At 51.1% G+C, this 20,271-nt stretch overlaps 1 protein-coding gene across 2 annotated transcripts in view; it reads left to right on the top strand.

Annotated features, from left to right (window-relative positions):
- KLK15 (kallikrein related peptidase 15) overlaps nucleotides 1-20,271 on the top strand; it is a 33,438-nt gene that overhangs the window by 4,729 nt on the left and 8,438 nt on the right. Inside the window, exon 2 of one of the 2 annotated variants that reach the window (XR_003524032.2) lies at nucleotides 44-2,082. The exons of the other annotated variant lie outside the window; for it this stretch is intronic. The gene's annotated coding sequence lies outside the window, so the exon portion shown is untranslated. Of the gene's footprint in view, nucleotides 1-43; nucleotides 2,083-20,271 lie in introns of those variants that run through there. 2 annotated transcript variants of the gene reach the window in all.

The raw sequence follows: 20,271 nt of genomic DNA, 5'->3' as shown, positions 1-20,271 counted from the left end.
GGCCAGGGCCTACAGCTCTGTTGCCTTGCTCTTGGTGATACAGGCAGTGAGGGGAAGCCCAAGAATGACAGAATCAACAGCTCTGGAGAATCAGGATGCCTATTACAAAGCCTCCAATGCCTACACTCCAAGAGAGATTTCATACCCCAGAGCCCATCGGACCCTCAAATATGTGCACTATGTCCCTGAAGCTCTCTGATCGCTGCACCTCCCTGAGCCAAGATGCCTGTCTCCCAACTTCCAACGTCCCTGAAATATGTGAGCTTGGCTTTCAGAACTCCGAGATTCCTGTATTTCCAGATGCAGGAATGAGTTCCCCTACTATAATGTTCCCGTCAAAATGAACTCTTGCGGTGCCAGAATTCCACAAGCCCAGCACTACTGGACCCAGAGATATGAAATTCCAAAGGTATCCTGGAGCGAGTCTCCTAGCATCCTCAAATCCAATGTTCTCCAAAAATGCAGGGGTCCTGACATAGAGCCTCTCCCAACTCCTCATTCCTCAACCGGGACATGTGATGACCCAGGAAACTCAGATGACCTGCCCTTCCAGGTCAAGAGAATCCTCAACAAATCCAGTGGCCCCACTCCAATGAACATTTAGATCTCAGGGGCCTTGTTAATGGACCTCAGGATTAAGTGGCATTGAGTATCACGTTTTGGACTCCCAGAAGAGATTCAAGAACTAGAGCTTTCGGGCCTCCAATGTTGGCCCACAACGTGTCCTACATGCTGTAGACAGAATGTCTGCGTTCCCCCCAAATTCATTTGTTGAACTCCTCTCCCCAGTGTGATGGTTTGAGGGGATGGGGCCTTTGGGAAGTGATTATGTCACAAAGATGGAGCTCTCATGAATGGAAGGAGTGCACTTAAAAGGGATCCCTTGCCCCTTCTGCCATGTTAAGACACAGAGAGAAGAAAGCCATCTATGAACCAGGAAGGGGGCTCTCACCTGTGGGAGACATGTGGGTCCAGCCCCTCTCATGTCAAGCACTTGATCAAATCTTTCCCCTCTCGGAGCTGAGCAACATGAGAAGCTCCCAACATAGGAAGTGAGAGAAGTGGTCACAGACACTCACAGGTGAAGACCATAAAGGCTGGGGTATAAGAATACATTCAGTCAGTGATCTGACCTCCCCTACACACAGATCAGTGTCACCCTGTGGAAGAAATGTGCCTCAGCGTGAGTGAGGAACCCCTGGATACAGTGCCCAATCCCCATTCTAATCCACATACACAACCTCAACCAAAACCCAGTACAGCCCAACCCAATCAACCCAAACCCCAAACCCACACATGTCCAACCCAAGGCATTCAGGTGTGGACCCAGTGGATCAGACTCCATTGCAACACCTGGACATAGAGCTGGACATTGAAGATGACAGAGACATAGCTGGAGATACAGGCTTCAGGACGGGACATATTTATCCATCTCTACACCAGCCCTCAAGTCAGATGCTTGATGTTCAAGGTCTCTCACTGCATTTCACATATGATGACAAGGTTCACAAGTACAGGCAAATAGGAGACAGGTAAGGCCTTACACACGTGCCACACACACACAGCTGCATTGTGCACAAGTACCAAACAGGCAGATTTCAAGGTCAAAGAACTATGAACCTCTACACTGGGAAACAGAGATAACCCCCCAAGGTTAAGCCATATATACACACACACAAACAGGAGCCAACACTAGGGCAGGATTTGACACAGATCCCACAGATCAAATGACCACACTCTTCCCACTGTTGTTGGGAATTGGGCTGGAACTCCGGTGAGCAGAGAGCATGTGGTTGTGGTGGAGGAAGAGCATGAGGAAAACTGAGTGATGTTACCTTTCCCTTTCTTGGGGGGAAAGGTAGAGGGTGAGGCTGGACTCATGTTGTTAGAAATTCCCCATGGGCATGTCACATGTCTTCAGAGCAAAGGAATTAATACATTTTACACTCTGGACTGTCTTCCAAGATGTTTGTCTATCATGCAGCCTTTCAAGATGGTATCTCCCTCAGAGAAAGTTTGTTTACTGTCCATGATTTAATAAAAGATAATATTTGTTTACTGCCAAGGACAATAAAAATTACATGTCCCTCCAGAGCAATTTTGTTTGCAACCCAGAATTATAAAGATCATATCTCAGCCAGAGACTAACTTTGGGCAAATTTGCCAGCAGCCCCCTTATAAGATTAAAGATTCCTAAGCTCAGATCCTCAGCTATGGCACAAGCCACTGTGTGCACAGAATCCCCCTTACACTCCTCTGATCACCTGGCCTTGGGGAGCCAGGTGAACTGGTGTGGATAGAAAGCCTACGCTGCCTGCTGTGCCATGAGTAGTAAAATCCTGCCTCTGACCCAGGATCTGGTGTGTTCTGCCAGTACCCATGAAACTGGCCAGCTAACACTGTTTGCAAGGTGATAAAATCTTAGACTCTTCAGAGTTCTTGACAAATAGCTAGGCACTGAGGCAACAGCTGGCCAGATGGAGCTGACAGTGGGCAGGGGACCCGCTGGGTTCAGCCACATGGTGGAGGACAGACCAGAACTGGGCTGAAGTCTGGGGGAGAGGTGTAAGCTGGATCCTTCTCCCCTATGGATCCCTCCAGACACAAAGTCACCCCACCTGCTCCTTGAGAAACCTCCTTTTACCACTCGTGTCCGCACCCCGCCCCCCCCCCCCCCCCCCCCCCCCCCCCCCGCCCAACACACTCTTCCTCTTGGGCTCTCCCTCCGGGGAGAGTATACTGTTCCCTGAGGCACCAGGACTGACCCCAGGTGCCTCACAGCCTTTCAGACATGAGCACTGCATACTTGCTCCCTGGATCTTCTCCATCCCCTAGACCCTGGGTCAGATCACATCTCTATTTGGACCCTTTCCACATTATCTTCCCTTTCTTCAGGGACTTCCCATATATCTCCTTTCAAACTGCCAGATGCTCTTCTTTCCCAGTCATGCCTTCATTTTAACAGCAGACACCAGGATGGCTGGGAACTCATTTTGCATTGTAATTCAGCCACTCAGAGGGTAAGACTCTAGGTTTGGATTTCAGAAATCTCAGCTCTGTGGCTATAAAAGGTAAATGGTTCTTTCAGGGCAGACATAGAATGGTGAACACCACCAGGAGCAGTTTGCTTGCAGTTCCTAAAGCCAGAAATACACCATACACCAGAAATACATCTTACCTCGCGTATATATGAACTCTTTTTTTTTTTTTTTAGATTTTTTTTTTTTTTCCTAGAGAGAGTGCTCATGAGCAGTGGGGCTCTGAGGGTCTAGGCTAAAAGTTGGAACTGTGCTGTGGAGTTGGAAGGACATGGGGGCACAGGAGCACAGCTCTGGGTCTGGAGAGATGAACAAGCAGTTTGGGAAGGTTCTGGAATTCTGGAGCCATCCCTGGGGTTGTGGATTGGTGGCAGGGCCTGGGTGGGGGGACTATGTTGAGAGTAGAGCCAACCACAGGGATCAGGCAGGAGACAAGAGGGCAGCATCTGCAGTAGCATGTGGTGTGGGGGCCAGGTGATTTGAGGAATCACACTGGGGGAAGAGGCTGTGTGGTCTGGGATGTTAGGAGTTTCCAGAACCCCAGCATAAGGATCCCAGTGGGGCAGAGGCTGAGAGAGAAAAGTTTTAGTGAGTCCCAGCTGGAGAATCTTCTGAGACCTGTGGTGAGCTTTTGAGGTTGTAAAACATCACTGATTAAGGTAATAGTTCTGGTGGGCTAAGTAGAGCATCTTGGAGGGGTTCAGGGTGTTTGGGAGTGAGGGATCCCAGAACCGCGGCTGGAGGCTTTCAGTTGGGCTGAGAGTTGGGAGAACTGGATATTTCCCTGTCACAGGGTCAATGCTAGAAGTGGTCTCCTATGAGCTGCTGGCATTCTAAGAAAGTGGGAGGTCCAGGAACAAGGTTGGGGTCATGGTGGAATGCAAACAGGAAGAGAAGGGTGAGTGATAGTCATCCTGGGGTGGGGTAAGGGATGGCTCTTTCTGTCTGAAGAGCATGGAAATCATGGTCTGAGGTAATGAAGGGACTTTGGATTCTCTTAGGCATGGTCTCAGAACCAGAAGGGAAAAGGCAGCAAAGCACTTGAGGGTCTAGGGATCCTGGTTCATCTGACCACCCAAATCAGGAGTATCCTCATGCAAAATCCAGTACTTCCTGCAATGGACTATGTAGGTCTCAGGAGCTAGATTCATGCACCTCAAGGTTCATCTTTGGGGGTCTCAGAGGAGAAAGAGAATGGTTTTCTTGGTTTCCACCATTTTGATTACCAAGGCTGTTCTGAAAAATCAGAGCAACTCATGATGGTCCAGCCTGAGATATGTGTTATTAACTTGATAGAAAATCCTCCTCCTTTCCTATTTGAGTAACTAAAGAAGCTCTTGGTGTATTGAGGGGCACCTGGCTGGGATAGTTGGTAGAGCATGGGACTCTTGATCTCATGGTGGTGGGGTAGGGTAAAACTTTTCTCTCTAAACTCACTAAAACATTGGGGATAGAGTTTACTTTTAAAAAAAATAATGAAATGTCTTCTTTTAAAAAATAAAATAAGTAAGTAGACATTGTACAACTGAAACTAAAATAGCATAGCATGTTAACTATACAGTAATTTTAAAAAAGTGGGCAGAGGTAAACCCATTTTAAGATCCTAAGAACTGGAGTAGAGGAATATAGTCAGTCAGGGGCCAGAAAACCCACAGGCAGATCAGGGGTCCCCCAAGTCACCCTGTGGAGAGACCTTCTGGATCCAGCACCCCATCTCCATCCTGACCCTCATCTACAACCCCAACAAAAATATCACCTGACCCACCCAACTCAATCCTAACCCAACCCCATACAACCCCAACTCACTCATTTCAAACCAAACCAATTTCTGGACAATGGCCCTTCCACAATGGAGCCTTGGAGCCTAGGATTCCTGGAGAGATGACATCCAACATTGCTCATCCATCTTTCCACCATGGCTTCCTGTGGTCTTGGGCTCCTTATCAGACACCAGGGCTCAGCGAGATGCCACCCAGACCCTACCCACAGGGGGCAGTCGTGGGCAGCACTCTGGGTAGTGCAAGTGGTGGGTGAAGTCACACAGGTGGGGCTAGTTTCAACAACATGACCTCATGGTGATGACCTTGTGTCTCACAGCACTTGCTGGATGATGCCTGAAACAGCCCACAGTTGCCCTTGGGTACTGTGTTTATGCAGACTGTACCCACACCCACATGGAGTTGTCTAGGCAGATGGCTATGCACAAGTTGAGTGTGGGGTAGACAAAAAGACCAAAGCGTAAACAACCTGGGCTCTCTCAACCCTATGGGATGTTGGAGTTCCACTTACCTGTTCTTAACAGGATTAGATCTAGGATTAGAGCCAGAGTCATGCCCTGCCTCTCAGATTCCTTGCAGTCCTGAGGCAAACACACATGGGCTCTAGCCCCATGACTCCAGTGCATCCTTCCACATAGTATGGGAGTTGGGAAATGTCCCTTATCCTGTTCCCCAAACTAGAAGTTCAGGTCCCCTATCTCCCACAACATCCAGGAGCCATCCCCCAGACCTCTCCATCCCCAGATCCAGCTTCATGCCATTCTGACCTCCCCAGTCATGACTCCTCAGGACCCTAAGTCCTGCACCTGACACAGCCTTTGGCAGTGGGCCCCATGCAGCACATCATGTGGGGAGATGAGGGAAGCAACACAGTTAAATGCCCACACATTGAGGGTCATTTGCCAGAGCTGGGAGTGGAGCTCACACTCCTGCCTTCCAGGACCTTGTCACCATCCTGGGTCTCTGGGAAAGTGAGTGGAAAAATCCCTCAGGACAGGAACATTTTCTTATACTGTTACCACTTCCCTGTGCCCTGCTCTACCTACATATTATTCATATATGCTGTTCTTGCAACTTCTCCAGAAGTCTTTTTTTTAAAGATTTTATTTATTTATTTGACAGAGAGGGCACAAGCACAAGCAGGGGGAGCAGCAGACAGAGGGAGAAGGAGAAGCAGGCTCCCTGCTAGCAAGGATGCGGGGCTCCATCCCAGGATCCTGGGATGATGACCTGAGCCAAAGGCAGATGCTTAACCCAATGAGCCACCCAGGTGCCCCCAAACATCCTTGGGTTTTTTTAAGCAATGCTCTTTCTCTAGGTTGTACAACTGCTGCCTATTTTTCCAGAAATTTCCCCCACCTCCTTTGACCTCATTAGCTATAAACTCCTGTGTGTGTGTCTGTGTATACACGTGGGTGCGTGCACATGTTCAGGTCTTAACTGTCCACAGATATGTTCCTAAGGTCAGAGCCATACACACACAGACATGTATGTTAGGGTGGGATTTGTATATCCAGGTCAAATGACCACATTCTGCCTGGCCAGGCTGGGGACACGTGGATGTGGTCAGCGAGAAAAGCTTGTCCTGCAGAAAATGATGGAGGGTGTGTTGTAAACAGTGTTGGGATAGAATTCTCCATGGACTCCCATGTTTCTGCATGTTTTCTGAGCGAAGGCATTAACATATTTTGCCTACATAGGAGTTTTGTCTAGCAACCAGTCTTGCAAGATGGTTATTTCCCTCAGAGCAGTTTGTTTACTGTCCAGGACAATAAAGATGTCTCTCAGAAAAAAATCTGTTTCTTGTTCTAGCTAATAAAGATAACATTCTGCTCTCATAAAGATTTATTTGTTGTCCAAAAAATAAATATGCCTCCAGGGCAGATATGTTTATAGCTCGGATTAATAAAGATAATATCTCTCTCCTGAGCAAAGATTGTGCAGATTTCCTGCTGCCTCTGATGAGATTGTGGATTTCTAAGCTTGTTTTCCTCCACTGACATAAAAAACACTGTGCAGCATAAACCTAGAGATAGGGACTCCCTCAACTCCATAAAGAACCGATACAAAAATCTTGCAAATCACATTGGTTAATAGTGAGAAACTAGATTCTTTCCCCCTGTGACTGCAAACAGGGAAAGGGTGTTTTCTCTCATGTCTCTTATTCAACATTATACTGGAAGTCCTAGCTAATGCAATAAGAACCCAGCACCAAAAAAAGTAAATTAAAGGTATACTAACTAGAAAGGAAAAACTAAGAAGGTCTTTGCTCCCAGATGACATGATTGTCTATCTATAAAGTCACAGAAAAAATTGACAAGCCTCATGGAATTAATAAGCAATTACAGCAAGGTTCTATTAACCCTAAAAATAAAACTGTAAATTATTTTACCCGCAACATGGGTTTATTCAGGAATACCAGAGAATTGCAATTTGAGACAAGCAACCTATGGCAAAAGCATAGGCAAGTCCGGAGAACACAGGGTAGGAATGCTTTTTTATTGAGGAAAGGAAAGAGTTGGAGGGGCTGTTATGAACAAAAAGTCCATTGGAGTAACTGGGAGTTTGCAGTGCAGTGGCTTCTCATTGGCTGAGTTGTGACAGTCCTTCACTGGTGGGGCTGTTGCCCAGAAAGGAGAAGATCTTTCTTTTTCCTGCTGGGTTAGTAAAATATATGCTTCTTCCTATTGAAAATGCAAGGTATGTCTCTTCTTGTTGGGGTCTGCAACTGACAAATGTTAGAGCATCAGAGCTCCCCCTTCTGGCCCCAGACTCCGTTTTAAATTGCCTTTTATTGGGGCGCCTGGGTGGCTCAGTGGTTAAGCGTCTGCCTTTGGCTCAGGTCATGATCCCGGGGTCTGGGGATCGAGCCCCACATCGAGCCCCACATCGAGCCCCACATCGAGCCCCACATCGAGCCCCACATCGAGCCCACATCAAGCCGCACATGGGGCTCCCTGCTCAGCGGGAATCCTGCTTCTCCCTCTCCCACTCCCCCTGCTTGTGTTCCCTCTCTCTCTGTCTCTCTCTATGAAATAAATAAATAAAATCTTTAAAAATAATAATAATAAATTGCCTTTTATAAATTTTTCAGTTGCAAGATGTAAGGCTAATATCTAGAAGTCAACTGTCTTTTTACATAACAGCAATGAATAGTAGGAATTTGGAATTAAAAACACAATGCTATTTACATTATTTACATTAACACTCACAAAAATGAGATCTTAGGAACTAATCTAATAAAATGTAAGATCTATATAAGGAAACTACCAAATTTGATGAATGAAATCAGAGGCCAAAATAACTGGAGAGAGATTCTATGTTCATGGATAGGGACACTCAATATTTTGAGATGTCAGTTCTTCCCGACTTGCTGTCCTCCTACATTCCATGTCTTTGGGCCATGATTTCAATGTCAGACAACCCTCCCTGCTCAGGGACTTCCTGGAAGAAGAATGGGGAGAGAAGGAGAACTTGTGGAACCTGGGACAGCAAGTCAGAGTGTGAGAAGGAGGGAGAGAAAAGGAGAAGAAGCTGGAGAGAGTCGGTGACTTCAGAGAGACAGAGCTGGGCACTGGCTCCATTCAGCTCCACATCCAGTAAGAGAGGAGGGAGGGGGAGAGATGGACTCGAAAACTGAGAGACACAGAGAGAAACAGAGTCAGGCATGGAGTCAGAGAGATAGAGAGACTGAGTTAGAGCTGGACACACACAGAGGACACAGTCCTGGAGGCAGAGAGGGAGGGAAATCTCCAGAGGGTGATGGAGGCACAGGACCTGAGAGACAGAAGGTCCAGTAGATGCACCACAGGCCTGTTCATGGGGCCACCTCTGGACTCCTGGGTCCTCTTCTTGGCTGAGCCCCTGCCTTCTGCCTCCTTGGTGGGGCGAGGATGCACTGATGAGCATCTTGGATTGGATATGTCCCCATGGCCAGCAGACACATTCAAGGTGCCATGATTTTTAAGCTAAACTTTGGGGCTGCTCTAATCCCAGACCCAGGTGAAGGAGCCAGGAGAGAGGTCAAGAGTAGAAACACAAAGAGAGACCCCTGAACCAGTCCCTAAGGCCACTGATCTCTATCTATCTATCTATCTATCTATCTATCTATCTATCTATCTATCTATCTATCTATCATCTATCTATCTATCATCTATCTCTAACTCTCTCATCTCTTGTTTTCAGTATCTCTGTTTTGAATCAATTACTTCTGAATTTACAGGAGGGTCGTTCCTGCCTCCTCTGCCCTTACCTGCACACTCCCCCAGTGAGGTGGCCATGCTGCTGAGGCCCCTACTCCCCAGCACCAGAGTAGAGAGTGGACATCTTTTACAGCTCCCTCATCAAACTGTGAGAATCTTTCTGGGATATTTGCCTATGATCAGAACCTGTGGCTCTTAGGGCATATGGATACTCAACTTGACTAGTTCTCCAGGCTAGTCTCTACCATGACTGTCCCGGTCCACAGGCTCACTAGCAGCAGACGGAAGATTCCCTCCATCAGTTCCCAGGGTTAGTTAGCTTCTAATGTTGGCAGTCTGTGAGGGGTGAGAGGATGTCTCCCTGTTTTACCTTGCACTTATCTTATGAGTGATTTCGAGCATCTCTCAAATGATTGTTAGCTCTTTCATTTTCCCTCTGTGCACCACTTGTTCATACTGCTGCTCATTTCTCTATAGGACAAGCCATCCCTTTTCTTGCCCATGTGCAGGAGAGTCTGGTATATTCTAGATACTGATCTCTCATCTGTTGGGGACATAATCACTCTTTCCTTTCATTCTGCCAGCTGCTTATTTACTTAGCCCACCACGTCCTTCCATGAACAGAAGTCTGTAATTTCAAGATAATGAAATCCATAACATTTTTGCCTTAAGGCTGTGTCTTCGGCATCATGCCTAATATCCTCCCTTGTCCCTCCTTTACAAAGATATTCCTCTACATTTTCATGCCCTTGCCCTATGTTTGTTTCTGATCTCTTCTGTGTCTCCTGTAAATATCTTTCTCTTTATTTTTTTTAAGGATTTTATTTATTTGAGAGAGAGAGAATGAGAGAGAGAGAGAGCATGAGAGAGGGGAGGGTCAGAGGGAGAAGCAGACTCCTGGATGAGCAGGGAGCCCTATGCGGGACTCAATCCCAGGACTCCAGGATCATGGCCTGAGCCCAAGGCAGTCACTTAACCAACTGAGCCACCCAGGCGCCCTATCTTTCTCTTTATGATCTCATTCTCCCTCTTTCCCTCCATGCCTCCCTCATGCCTCTTCTTTCTGCTCATTTCTCCATCTCTTCCTCTCTCTCTTTCTGGGCTTTCCCCCCCCCTTCACTCTTCAGTGGTATTGTAGTAAATAGTATGTGATCTGGATTCAGGCTCCCTGGATTCAGCTTGCTACCTGTGTGGTTTGGAATAATATGAAATATTCATGGGAACCTGCAAAGTTCACACTGCTTGGCCCATACTGGGTGCTTAATAAACAGGAGCTGTGATATGAACCATCAGGGAAGACTTTCTTCCTGTTTCCCTCCATGTCCCCTCTCTCTGTGTCTCTACTGTCTTGTTTAGTCTCTCTCCATCTTTGCTACTTGTATCTCTAACTCAGCTTCTATTTTCCCCTGTGTCCCTGTTTTCTCTGTGTGTGCCTGTTGCTGTCTCTTTCTCTTTCACTGCCTTGCATGAATTATAATCCCTATTCATTAAACACTTTCCCCATTGGTATGAATATAACCATTATTTATTTTTCCATTCTCCTGGAAATAAGCATGAGTGGCTTCTAGTTTGGGGCCATATGAATATGCTGCTGTGAACCTTTATGTACAAGATATTTTATGAAAATAGGTAAGTATTTCTGTTGAGTGTATACCTAGGATTGAAATTGACATGGTGTGGCATGGTGAATGCCTGTTTTTGTACACCTGGGCCTGGGCCATGCTGTATCACTTGGACCTCTGGAGAGACGGGAGCTTGAGTGGTCAAGGTCCATCATGCCGGCACTCCATGCCAATTATACTGACCCCTCTATAAACTCTGGACACCAAGGCTGGGGTGAGCTTCCCTGGTTAGAAATACTTTGTACTTGTCACACATTGTTGCTGGCAGAATCAAGTGCTGTCCATGCAACTCCACTGGGAGAGACAATTGCAGATTTGTCCCTGAGTTCTCCACATTTCGATTGTTGATTCCTTTGTTGATTTTGATGTGTATCCTGTCATTGTAATAAAACATATAAACCACAGTATAACATACAAAACACAGTATGACAGTGACTCTAAAAAAACATACAAGCCACAGTATAACAGCCTTTCTGAGTTCCTTGAATCCTCTAGGAAATCATTGAATCTGAGGGTGTTTGAGGGCACCTCTAACATAGCCCCATAGTAATTCAGCTTCCAGGGACTCCAGTCTCTTCCCTTAGTCTGTCCACCCACAACACAAAGCTGACCCTACTGCTCCTCTACTAACGATTTCTCTAGGGCTTCCCATGGCCTCCAGGACAAAGTGGGTTATTCTAAGTTTCAACCTTGCTGTGTTCGTCTGGTATGCCCTGCTTCCAACTTCTGTTCCTTGCTCTGTGGACAGCATCTACCACCTGTCACTGTCGCCTCTCTCAGAGTGGACACACATCCCTCTTCATCTCACCACCACCACAGAGGACCCAGACATCCACCTCTTTATGTGTGTCCTTGCAGAACCTATGTGAGATGTCTGCGGACATTGCCAACATTCCTGGGGTGGGAGGGTACCAAACTGTCCCCATTTGAGAACCACTGGAGCACACCTATCTCTGCCCCTTCCTTTCCCTCCCACTCTTTGGCTCCATGTGGGTCCCCTGCTCCCCAGCCCAAGGTCGGCGTCCCCATCCCTCCCCAGACCTCTTCCCTCTCTCTGCCCTCCCCCTCATCTGCCCTCTCCCCTCCCTCTCCTGCCTACTCCCCCCTCCCTCCTCCCCCCCAAACACTACCCCCTTCCTCTTCCCCTCCCCCTCCCTCTCCCTCTCCCTCTAGCCCTTCCTCTATAGCCCCCACCAGGCTCTAGCTGAAACCAGCCCTTCCCTGTGTCCCCCTACAGTGGATTATTGTCCTGGAGGGAGGGCTGGGCACATGAGAAGCCCCCCCTCACACACACATGTTCAAGAGATCCTTTGTTTTTCTCTCTGAGGGGTTCCCCCTCAGTCTCGTCCTGGGGGTGCTCAGCAGCGATGGGAGAGAGGGAGCGAGGCAGAGACCCAGAGAGAGAGAGAGAGATGGGGCAGAGAGATGGAGGGTGAGACCTACAGTGACAGGGAGGCAGCAGAGTGACCCGGAGGTGGACAGACACACGGAGACACACAGAAACACTGAGACCAAACAGAGAGAGAGACAGGTATAAATCATACTCAGATAGACAGACACACAACAGAGCCACTTACTGAGAGACACAGAGACACAGGGCAGGGAGACACAGAGACACAACTACAGGGAGAGACAGAGAGACACGGGCTGCCATGGGAGGGCTTCCCTGGGGTTGTCTCTGCCACTCTCCATGGGACCCAGACCAGTACCATCTGTTTCCCTCAGTCCCCCAGCCTCCCCTGAGGTGAACCCAGGATCGGTGCCCAGTTGTTTAATCCTGTGGGAGCACAGACACCTCCTCCCCACACACCCTGCTCATACTCACTTGTGTGAGCAGTGGGCAGCCGTGAGCACCCACTGTGGGTGCACCAGCACACCCCCACAGGCAAGGCTACCATCATGGTCCACAGCCACCTGCCAGGGTTTGGAATGCTTCTTAAAGTCCTTGCCTCCTGTGATCCGGGGATGGTCCTAGGGCATAGCATCTGTGGAAGAGGTACTGGGTCAGGGCAGGTGGGAGGTGGCAATTGGGTTGGGAGGACCTGGGCTAAGAGAGGTTCCTGTGCTATGGGGTCGGAGGGACATGGGGGCAGAGGAGCAGGGCTGGGGGTCTTGGGAGATGGGCAAGAGGTATGGAAGGGCCTGGAATTCTGGAGCCATCCCTGGGATTGTAGGCTGGTGGCTGGTCTTGGGTGGGAAAACTTTATGCTGAAATAGAGCTCACCCCAGGAATCAGGGCAGGAGACAACAAGAAGGCATCTGGAGTAGGCATCAGGTATGGGGGTTGAGTGTGTTGGGATATCTGGAGTCTTTGACTGAGGGAGGGAAGGTGGTGGAAGCCGTGGATTCTGTGAGAATAAGCGTTCTCCAAAGCACAGAGAAGAGCCCCAGGTAAGAAGGTCTGAGGCTGGGATATGAAGCCCAAGACGGTAGGGCTCCCAGGCCGAGGAAATGTTTAGAGACTGCCTTAAGCTTTCAAAATTTTGTAAAAGATGCAGATTTAGGGAATCAGCTCTGTGGAAGACCTGGCAGTTGTGGTTGGGGGTTCTGCATATTTGTCTAGGGAAAAGCTGAGACAGTGTCTCCAGGGTCTGGTGAAATGTAACGGGATCTCCAGATTCCCAAAAGGTCAGAGGGCTCCAGGTTGCCCACTGGTTGGTCTTTCTGTCTTCACACTCAAGCTTGCAGGTAACCGCCTGCCTGCAAGCCTCCAAGCCGGTGCCCCTGGGGGAGCATAATCTCACATGTGTGTCAGACATCACGTACAGAGGGTGACTGACTTCATGCTGTGTGCTGGGAACTTGGAGGGCAACAGTGACACCTGCCCGGTGAGCCAACCTCTCCCCCTCAGCCACCTGGCCTGGCGGAGGGGACCCAGATTCAGGGCAGGGGTGTGAGGGTTAACCAGGCATCAGTCCCACTGCTGCCCAGCTGTAGAGCCGCCCCCCAGTGCCTCAGGCCTTGCCCTGTCCCACACCCCCATCCAGGTACCACCTGCACCCCAGTCTTCCACATCACAATCCATCCCTTCCTCCACGCAGCACGTACTTACTGAGCATCTACTGCGTGCCCAACACCAACCTAGCCCCTGGGAAGACAGCAGTGACCAGATAGAGAGAAGCCCCCCCCCATGAAGCCCCCCCCCCCAGTGTGAGCGGCACAGACAGAAACAGTGAACATGACACAGAAGTGACAGTGCCTGTTAGGAGGTGCTGGTGCCGTGGGGCAGAAGGAGACATTGTGGAGCCGGGGGAGACAGCCGGTGTGCTGAGGGAGGAGGTGGGATTGAGCAGACACCTGCAGCAGGTGAGGCTGAGCCCCGCGGAATGTGGGGAAAGAGCAGAGGGAGAGCAGGTGCAGAGGCCCCGGGGGAAGTGGGCCTGGTGTGTGTGAGGGTGTCAGCGAGGCCAGTGTGGATGGAGCCCAGGGAGCAAGGGGAGAGGGCGGGAGGTGACACCGGAGGGAAGACAGGGGCCCATCCTGTGGGGCCTCACCTGGGGCCACAGGGAGGGAACTTCCACTCCTCTGAGGGACCCGGGGGCTGTGGGCAATGCTGAGCAGAAGCAGAACGGGGCCTGACTTGGGTGTTCCCAGGTCCCTCAGGCATCTGTGTGGGGTCAGGCCACAAGGATGAAGGGGGGCGGGGAGGGCCTGGTGTGCAGTGAGGACAGGGGTGGCCAGGGTGGAGTCAGGGAGGGCGAAGAGGTCCACTTCTGCTACCTCTAAAGGGAGCCCACGGGGTTTGCTGAGCGACCGGGAGTGAAGAGAGGGGCAGACAGGACCTAGAATGATCCAAACTTTGGCCTTCGTCTCTCGGCTGAGCAGCTCCAAGGAGACGTCTACACTCACAATATCCCACACACACGACACGCAGGTGGCACCCCAGCCTTTCACCTCCCCAAGGCCCGCTTGAGCCCACCGCTCTTCCCCAAGCCCGGTCCTCCTCCACCCTTGGGTCCGGAAGTCGCCCCCCCAACTGCCCCTCCCCCAACCCATCCGACCCCAAGCCTGGCCCCTCCTGCCTCCTGGCTCTCACTGACTGTTCCCTTGCCTCAGCCCAGGTCAGGCCTGTTAGCACCTGGTCTCTCACTCTAACCTTCTTCACAGGCCTCCAGCCCCCCTTCTCCCCCTCTATCCCATCCCCCTCCCGCCCAGTAGGTCATTCTGAGCTCAGAACTCACCTTGCTCCTGGGTGCTCACTTCAGGGCAGGGCTACACGCAGTGAGCTCTATGAACTTGAGCTCACTCTAGGAACGGCACTCCAAAAAGTTGTGCCCAACCAGGACAGGGCGGAGTGTGGTCTCTCTGCCGCTCCTGCAGAGGGACCGGACTGGCCTCGGCTCTGGGGGCTGGGGGGGGGGGGGGCCTAGCCGCTCCTGCAGAGGGACGGGACTGGCCTCGGCTCTGGGGGCTGGGGTGGGGGGGAGCGGGGGGGCGGGGCCTAGACTGGATGTTATCTAGGCAGGTCTAGGCTGGGGCTGGGGAATTAAGTTAAATCTTTCTCAGGAGAGGGCTGGTGGCCTAGCTCTGGAGACTTAGCACGCAGGCATGCTTAGAAGCTGGACAGGAGGACCCAAAGAGTATGGCAGAGAATGGAGTCTGTCTGTTGTGAGGGAGACTCCTTCAGTTCCGGGTCCGACTCCCAGCTCAGCCTCTCAGGCAGAGAGTGAGATCAGGCAGGTTGTCTTTGCGCCCATATTCCTCATCCTTGGGGTCCAGGATGGAGATGTCATTGAAGATGAGCGTGGGAGGCAGGGTGGAGCCAGGTTAGCACTGGGGATGGACCTGATGAAGCAGCTGCTGACGAGCTCACCTGCCCACCCGTCCTCCTGCTTTGTGCCGCACCAGAATACAGCCGCCCCACGCTGTCGACAACCGGGCGCTGCTCAAGCTGAAGGCGGCAACCACCGACTCCAGCTACATGGGCTCCACCGGCATCGCCCCAAGTGTGTCCGCCGGGGTACCCCCTGCCTTATCTCCGGCTGGGTCTGGAGGAGGACAAATGAGCCCTATCTTTAAATCTCACTGTTGCCCATACTTGACTTTCTCTGCTCTCCTCGCGGTGTGTCCCAAGCCAGTCCCCCAGGGCTGCGGTGTGGCAAGAGGCGGGAGGTGACCGAAGAGGCCTGCAAAAGTTGCTGCACCATCCCTGCACATTCTGTTCCAGCAGCACAGGCTGAAAGGCAAAGGGCCCTGCATTTAAGATCTGGGAAAGGCAGGGGAGGAAGGAGGAGACCTGTCCACGGGGAGACAGGAGCGGGCTGGAGAGAAGGAGAGAGTGGATGGAAAGAGACGGAATGTGGAGACACAGGGGGGTAAAACAGAGCAGGAGACAGGCCCCATGCAGAGAGAGGGAGGGAGAAAGAGGAGCTGTGGAACACAGAAGAACACTCCAGTGGGGCTGCAGGCGCAAAGAGAACAGAACGGGAGTCGGTGGGCCATGCAGAAAGGAGGGCGGTTTGAAGGAAAAGGAGGAAGGAGATGCCCAAAGTGAGATGAAGAGAGACGGAGGAAGGGAGAGATTCTGACAGAGAGAGGCAGGAAGAAAGAAGCAGAGGGAACCAGAGGGGAGACAGAGAGAGGGAGAGAGGAAGATGGAGAGAGGCAGCCTGGGGGACCCCCGGAAGAGCAGAAACTGAACTTCAGGATGGAGCAGGCAGAGGGGGGCCCAGGCTCTGAGACGGCAGCTCCTGGGGAGCGCATGGGGCCGGGGCGGATTGGGCGGCGGGAGGGGGGAGGCCTGTCCCGCCCGCCTTTGTCTTTTGTCCTGTTCTCTCTCTACCCCTCTTCTCCGTGTCATAGTCTCTCTCTCCCCCCACTCCACCGCCACCAGCTTTGACGTTCTGCCTGGCTTGGATCTTGGTCCCTTCCCTCTGTCCCTGAAGGACGGCGGGAGCCCTCTGGTGGAGGGATGCTCGCAGGACCTTGCGTCCATGGGAGTACAGCCCTGTGGAAGACCCCAGCACACCAAATACCTACACAGACCTGTGCCCCTTCACGGATTGGATCCAAAAGTTCCTGCAGAACAACTAAGGACAAACCCCAGGACGAGTCTCCAACCTCCCCTCTCTGCCGACGCCAAGATCCACCTCCTTGAGTTTCCGAATTCTGCGTGCTTCCCCCAAACCCTCCTCCCTCAGACCCAGGTGCAGACCTCCCGTGGACAAGCGCGCATTGGCGCCACCTAGCGGCGGGAGCCTTCCGGGACAAGAAGAAAAGACGCAATGTTTTCAGTCTCGGTTCCCTCCTGCTCTCCCCGGCACAGAATGAGAAATAAAGTCTCAGAGATAACCTAGTAATCCTAGTTCGTGCATGAGGCGTCCTCCCTGCTGGATAGAACACTCTCACGCTGGGGCCCCACATATCTGTTTCTTCTCCCTGGGACTCAGTGTCCCCATTTGTAAAACGGGAGTCCCCATAAAGGAATTTCAGAGAAAGGTGCCGTATCTGAGAGGTGGACAGACTCGGATTCTTCAAGTCCCCGATCTGCCGCTGCCCGACTGTGTCATCTAAGAAAGACTGTACGAGCTATCTAAGAAAGACCGTACGAGCACCCCTCCCTTTGATTTTTGTTCCCAGGGGAAACAGGACTGCAAATGATCTGGGATTACTCAGCACTGATTAAATGCCAGGCACGGGTTTCAGGCACTATTGCCTCAAAACACTCCTATGAGGCAGAAGCAATTATTCTCATCTTATAGATGAGGAAACTGAGGCATAAGGAGGCCAAGTGACTTGTCCAAGTTTGCACAGTATTAGGGGTTGGAGGCAAGATGCCAACCCAGGTCCCTGGCTTTAGAGTCCACATCTGAATCACATCCTGTGTTAACCAGTCTTTTAAGTGCCAGTCTAATTTTATGATTTACACACCTGTTCCATGCATATTACCTCATCCAACCCAGAGACCATCCCCACCCTTTTTCCACTCCTATCCCACACTGAGACCCTGATAACCAGAGAAATGATGCTCTGCACCCAAGGGGTAACAGGACCACTTGGATCATTCTCTTGCTACCCCCCAACTTCTGCAGCCTGGATAACCTTGAACGACTGGGGCCCTCCCCTCCCCACTGTCTGTTCGCCAGTGAAATGGGGTGAAATTAACAGTGCCCTTAGCTCCTTACAGGCACTAGCTCTTAGATACTCCTTGGAAAACTGTATGAGGGGATCTTCTGATATCTGATTTTAAGGATGAGAATCAGAAGCAGAGAAAGGAAGACACACCAGAATCTCCCAAACTAGCAAGTGGTGAAGCAGGGGGTCTGAGCCCAGGTTCTCTGACTCCAGAGCCAGTACCCTGAAACACCACCTTCAACTGGCCCCACAGTGAAGGTGGGGGGTGGTGAAGGGGAGCCTCAGGCACCAGGAGTCCAGTCCCATTCCGGGGTGGGAGGGACACAGTGACTGTCTCCCTGGGGAAGGGGGTTCAAGATGAGGCTTGTTCAGACGGAGAATCCCAGCCTCAAATGCCTCACTGAAGGCGGGGACCTTGTCCAGGGGTGATGCAGAGTCACCACTGAAGGGCTGTGAGCAGGGGAGGAAAGGGGTCAACTCTGAGCGTAGAGAGACCTTCTGATACCACCTGGTGTTGGGTGGGAGGAGACAAAAAAGAGGATGGGAGGCTGGAGGCCAGGGTCTAGGAGCAGAGGAGGATGCCTGAGCTGCAGCCAGGCCACGAGAATGGAGAGAAGGGATGGAGCCGGAGCTGTAGGAGATAAGGAAAAGGAAGGGTCGGGGACAGTGCCTGGGGGACTGACCACAGGACTGGGTGAACGGTAGAGCTGTCCCTGAGATGGGAAGCATGGTAGGAGGAGTTTGGGGAGAGAGAAATGAGTTAGGACACAGTGAGTAAGAAGGACCTGAGGACATTGGGGGTGGGAGGACGTCCAGGAGCAGGTGGCTGCCCGAGGCTGGAGTTCAAGATCAGATGAAGGAGACCTGCGCTGTTGGTGGTTGAACCACAGGAATTGAGGAAAGAAAGGCTCCAGGCTTCGGGGAGTGTTCGCAGGAGCAGCAGGAGCAAGGCAGACTCAGGCCGCCTGTGGAGGTGAAGGACAACTGGAAAGAGGCCCAGGAGGACGTGGATCCATAGCCCGGGTCTGTGGCGGTCCGAGGGGGCGGGAGGAGGGGCGCTGACGTCACCGCGTCGGGGGCGGGGCGGGGCGGGCGGGGCGCCCACCCAGGGAGCCTGTGAGCCTGGGCTGCGCTAGGTGTGAGATCCGTCGGTGTCCCCATCTGTGTCACGGGGATGTTTACAACACCTGCCTGCGTGATTTAGTGGGAGGAACACATGCGATCATGATGGAAAGCGCTTAGCCTGGCACCAGGGAAGCTGTCATGATGATTACCCCAGGGGTTCACCTCCTTCCCCTCGTCACCACCCAGGTCCAACAGAGGGAGGTGGCTCCCGGAGTTGAGGCAAACGGGCCAACCAGGTGCTGCAAGAGTCAGAACAATGGATTCCTCTGCACCCTCTGCGTGACCAGTGCCTACGACGCCCCTCTCTGGCCTTCAGTTTTCTCCATATTAAGAAGCCTGGGTAGCTCAGTCGTTAAGTGTCTGCCTTCGGCTCAGGTCATGATCCCAGGGTCCTGGGATCGAGCCCTGCATTGGGTTCCCTGCTCGGCAGGAAGCCTGCTTCTCCCTCTCCCACTCCCCCTGCTTGTGTTCCTTCTCTCACTGTTGTCTCTCTCTGTCAAATAAATAAATAAAATCTTAAAAAAAAAAAAAAAAAGAAGGAAGCCATGGTAACCACTTCACAGGGCTATCAGGTGGATAAACGAGGTAAGGTACACAGGAACTGTCCAACTGAAACTGTGGCCCACTGTGAGGCCTAGAGACTATCAGCATGAATTTGTAGCCAGATAAAGAGGCAAAGGAGTTCTAGAATACCTTCTAGCCTGGGAATCCAGAATGTCTAAATGTCTGGGGGTTCCAGAACATCTAAGGATCTAGGGTTCTAGAATATGTGGAGGTTCGTGGTTCTAGGCAATTTTAAACTCTTGGGTTCTAAAGTGTTCAAGGACCTAGACTTCCAGGGTACCTTAGGTTCTAGATACTAGATTCTACAATCTGAAGGTCTGGTATTCTAGAGATTTTGAGGGTCTATCGTTCTAGAATAACTGAGACCCTAAGATTCTGGAATAACTGAGGGTCTGTAGTTCAGGAATATCTGAAAGACATCTGGTGGCTTAGATGCCATCATTCTCACATATTATCTGTGGAGAAATCAAGGGCCAAGGACCCATTGGCATTGGCCACTGATCCCCTAAACAGTCAGCCCTGTTCATGCAGCCCCTTCCCATATAGGTGATGGCTTTTCAGATACTGAGAGGGACCATATTTAAAATAGGTCCCATCCCCTGGGTGATCTGAGGTCAGTCCCTCCTGCTCTCTGTGCCTCCTCATTAGTTAAACAAGCTAGGATAGACTCTAGAAAATTGCTGAGGGCCCTCCTATGGTCCTGAGACACCAGAGGACAACTTCAAATTCCCAAAGCTTTGAGTCATTTTAATAATGATCACCAGAAAGCAGAATCCAGATTTCAAGCACCAAAATGCAGAATCAAGACCACAAGATCCAGATTAAGGATTCCAGTCTCCCAGTGTCTAAATTCATACTACAGAGAAGG

Source organism: Zalophus californianus, chromosome 17 (genome assembly GCF_009762305.2).
Source record: "Zalophus californianus isolate mZalCal1 chromosome 17, mZalCal1.pri.v2, whole genome shotgun sequence".
NCBI classification, from domain to species: domain Eukaryota; kingdom Metazoa; phylum Chordata; class Mammalia; order Carnivora; family Otariidae; genus Zalophus; species Zalophus californianus.
Note: the sequence above shows the minus strand (reverse complement) of the source record. Positions and strands in the feature narration are given on the sequence as shown.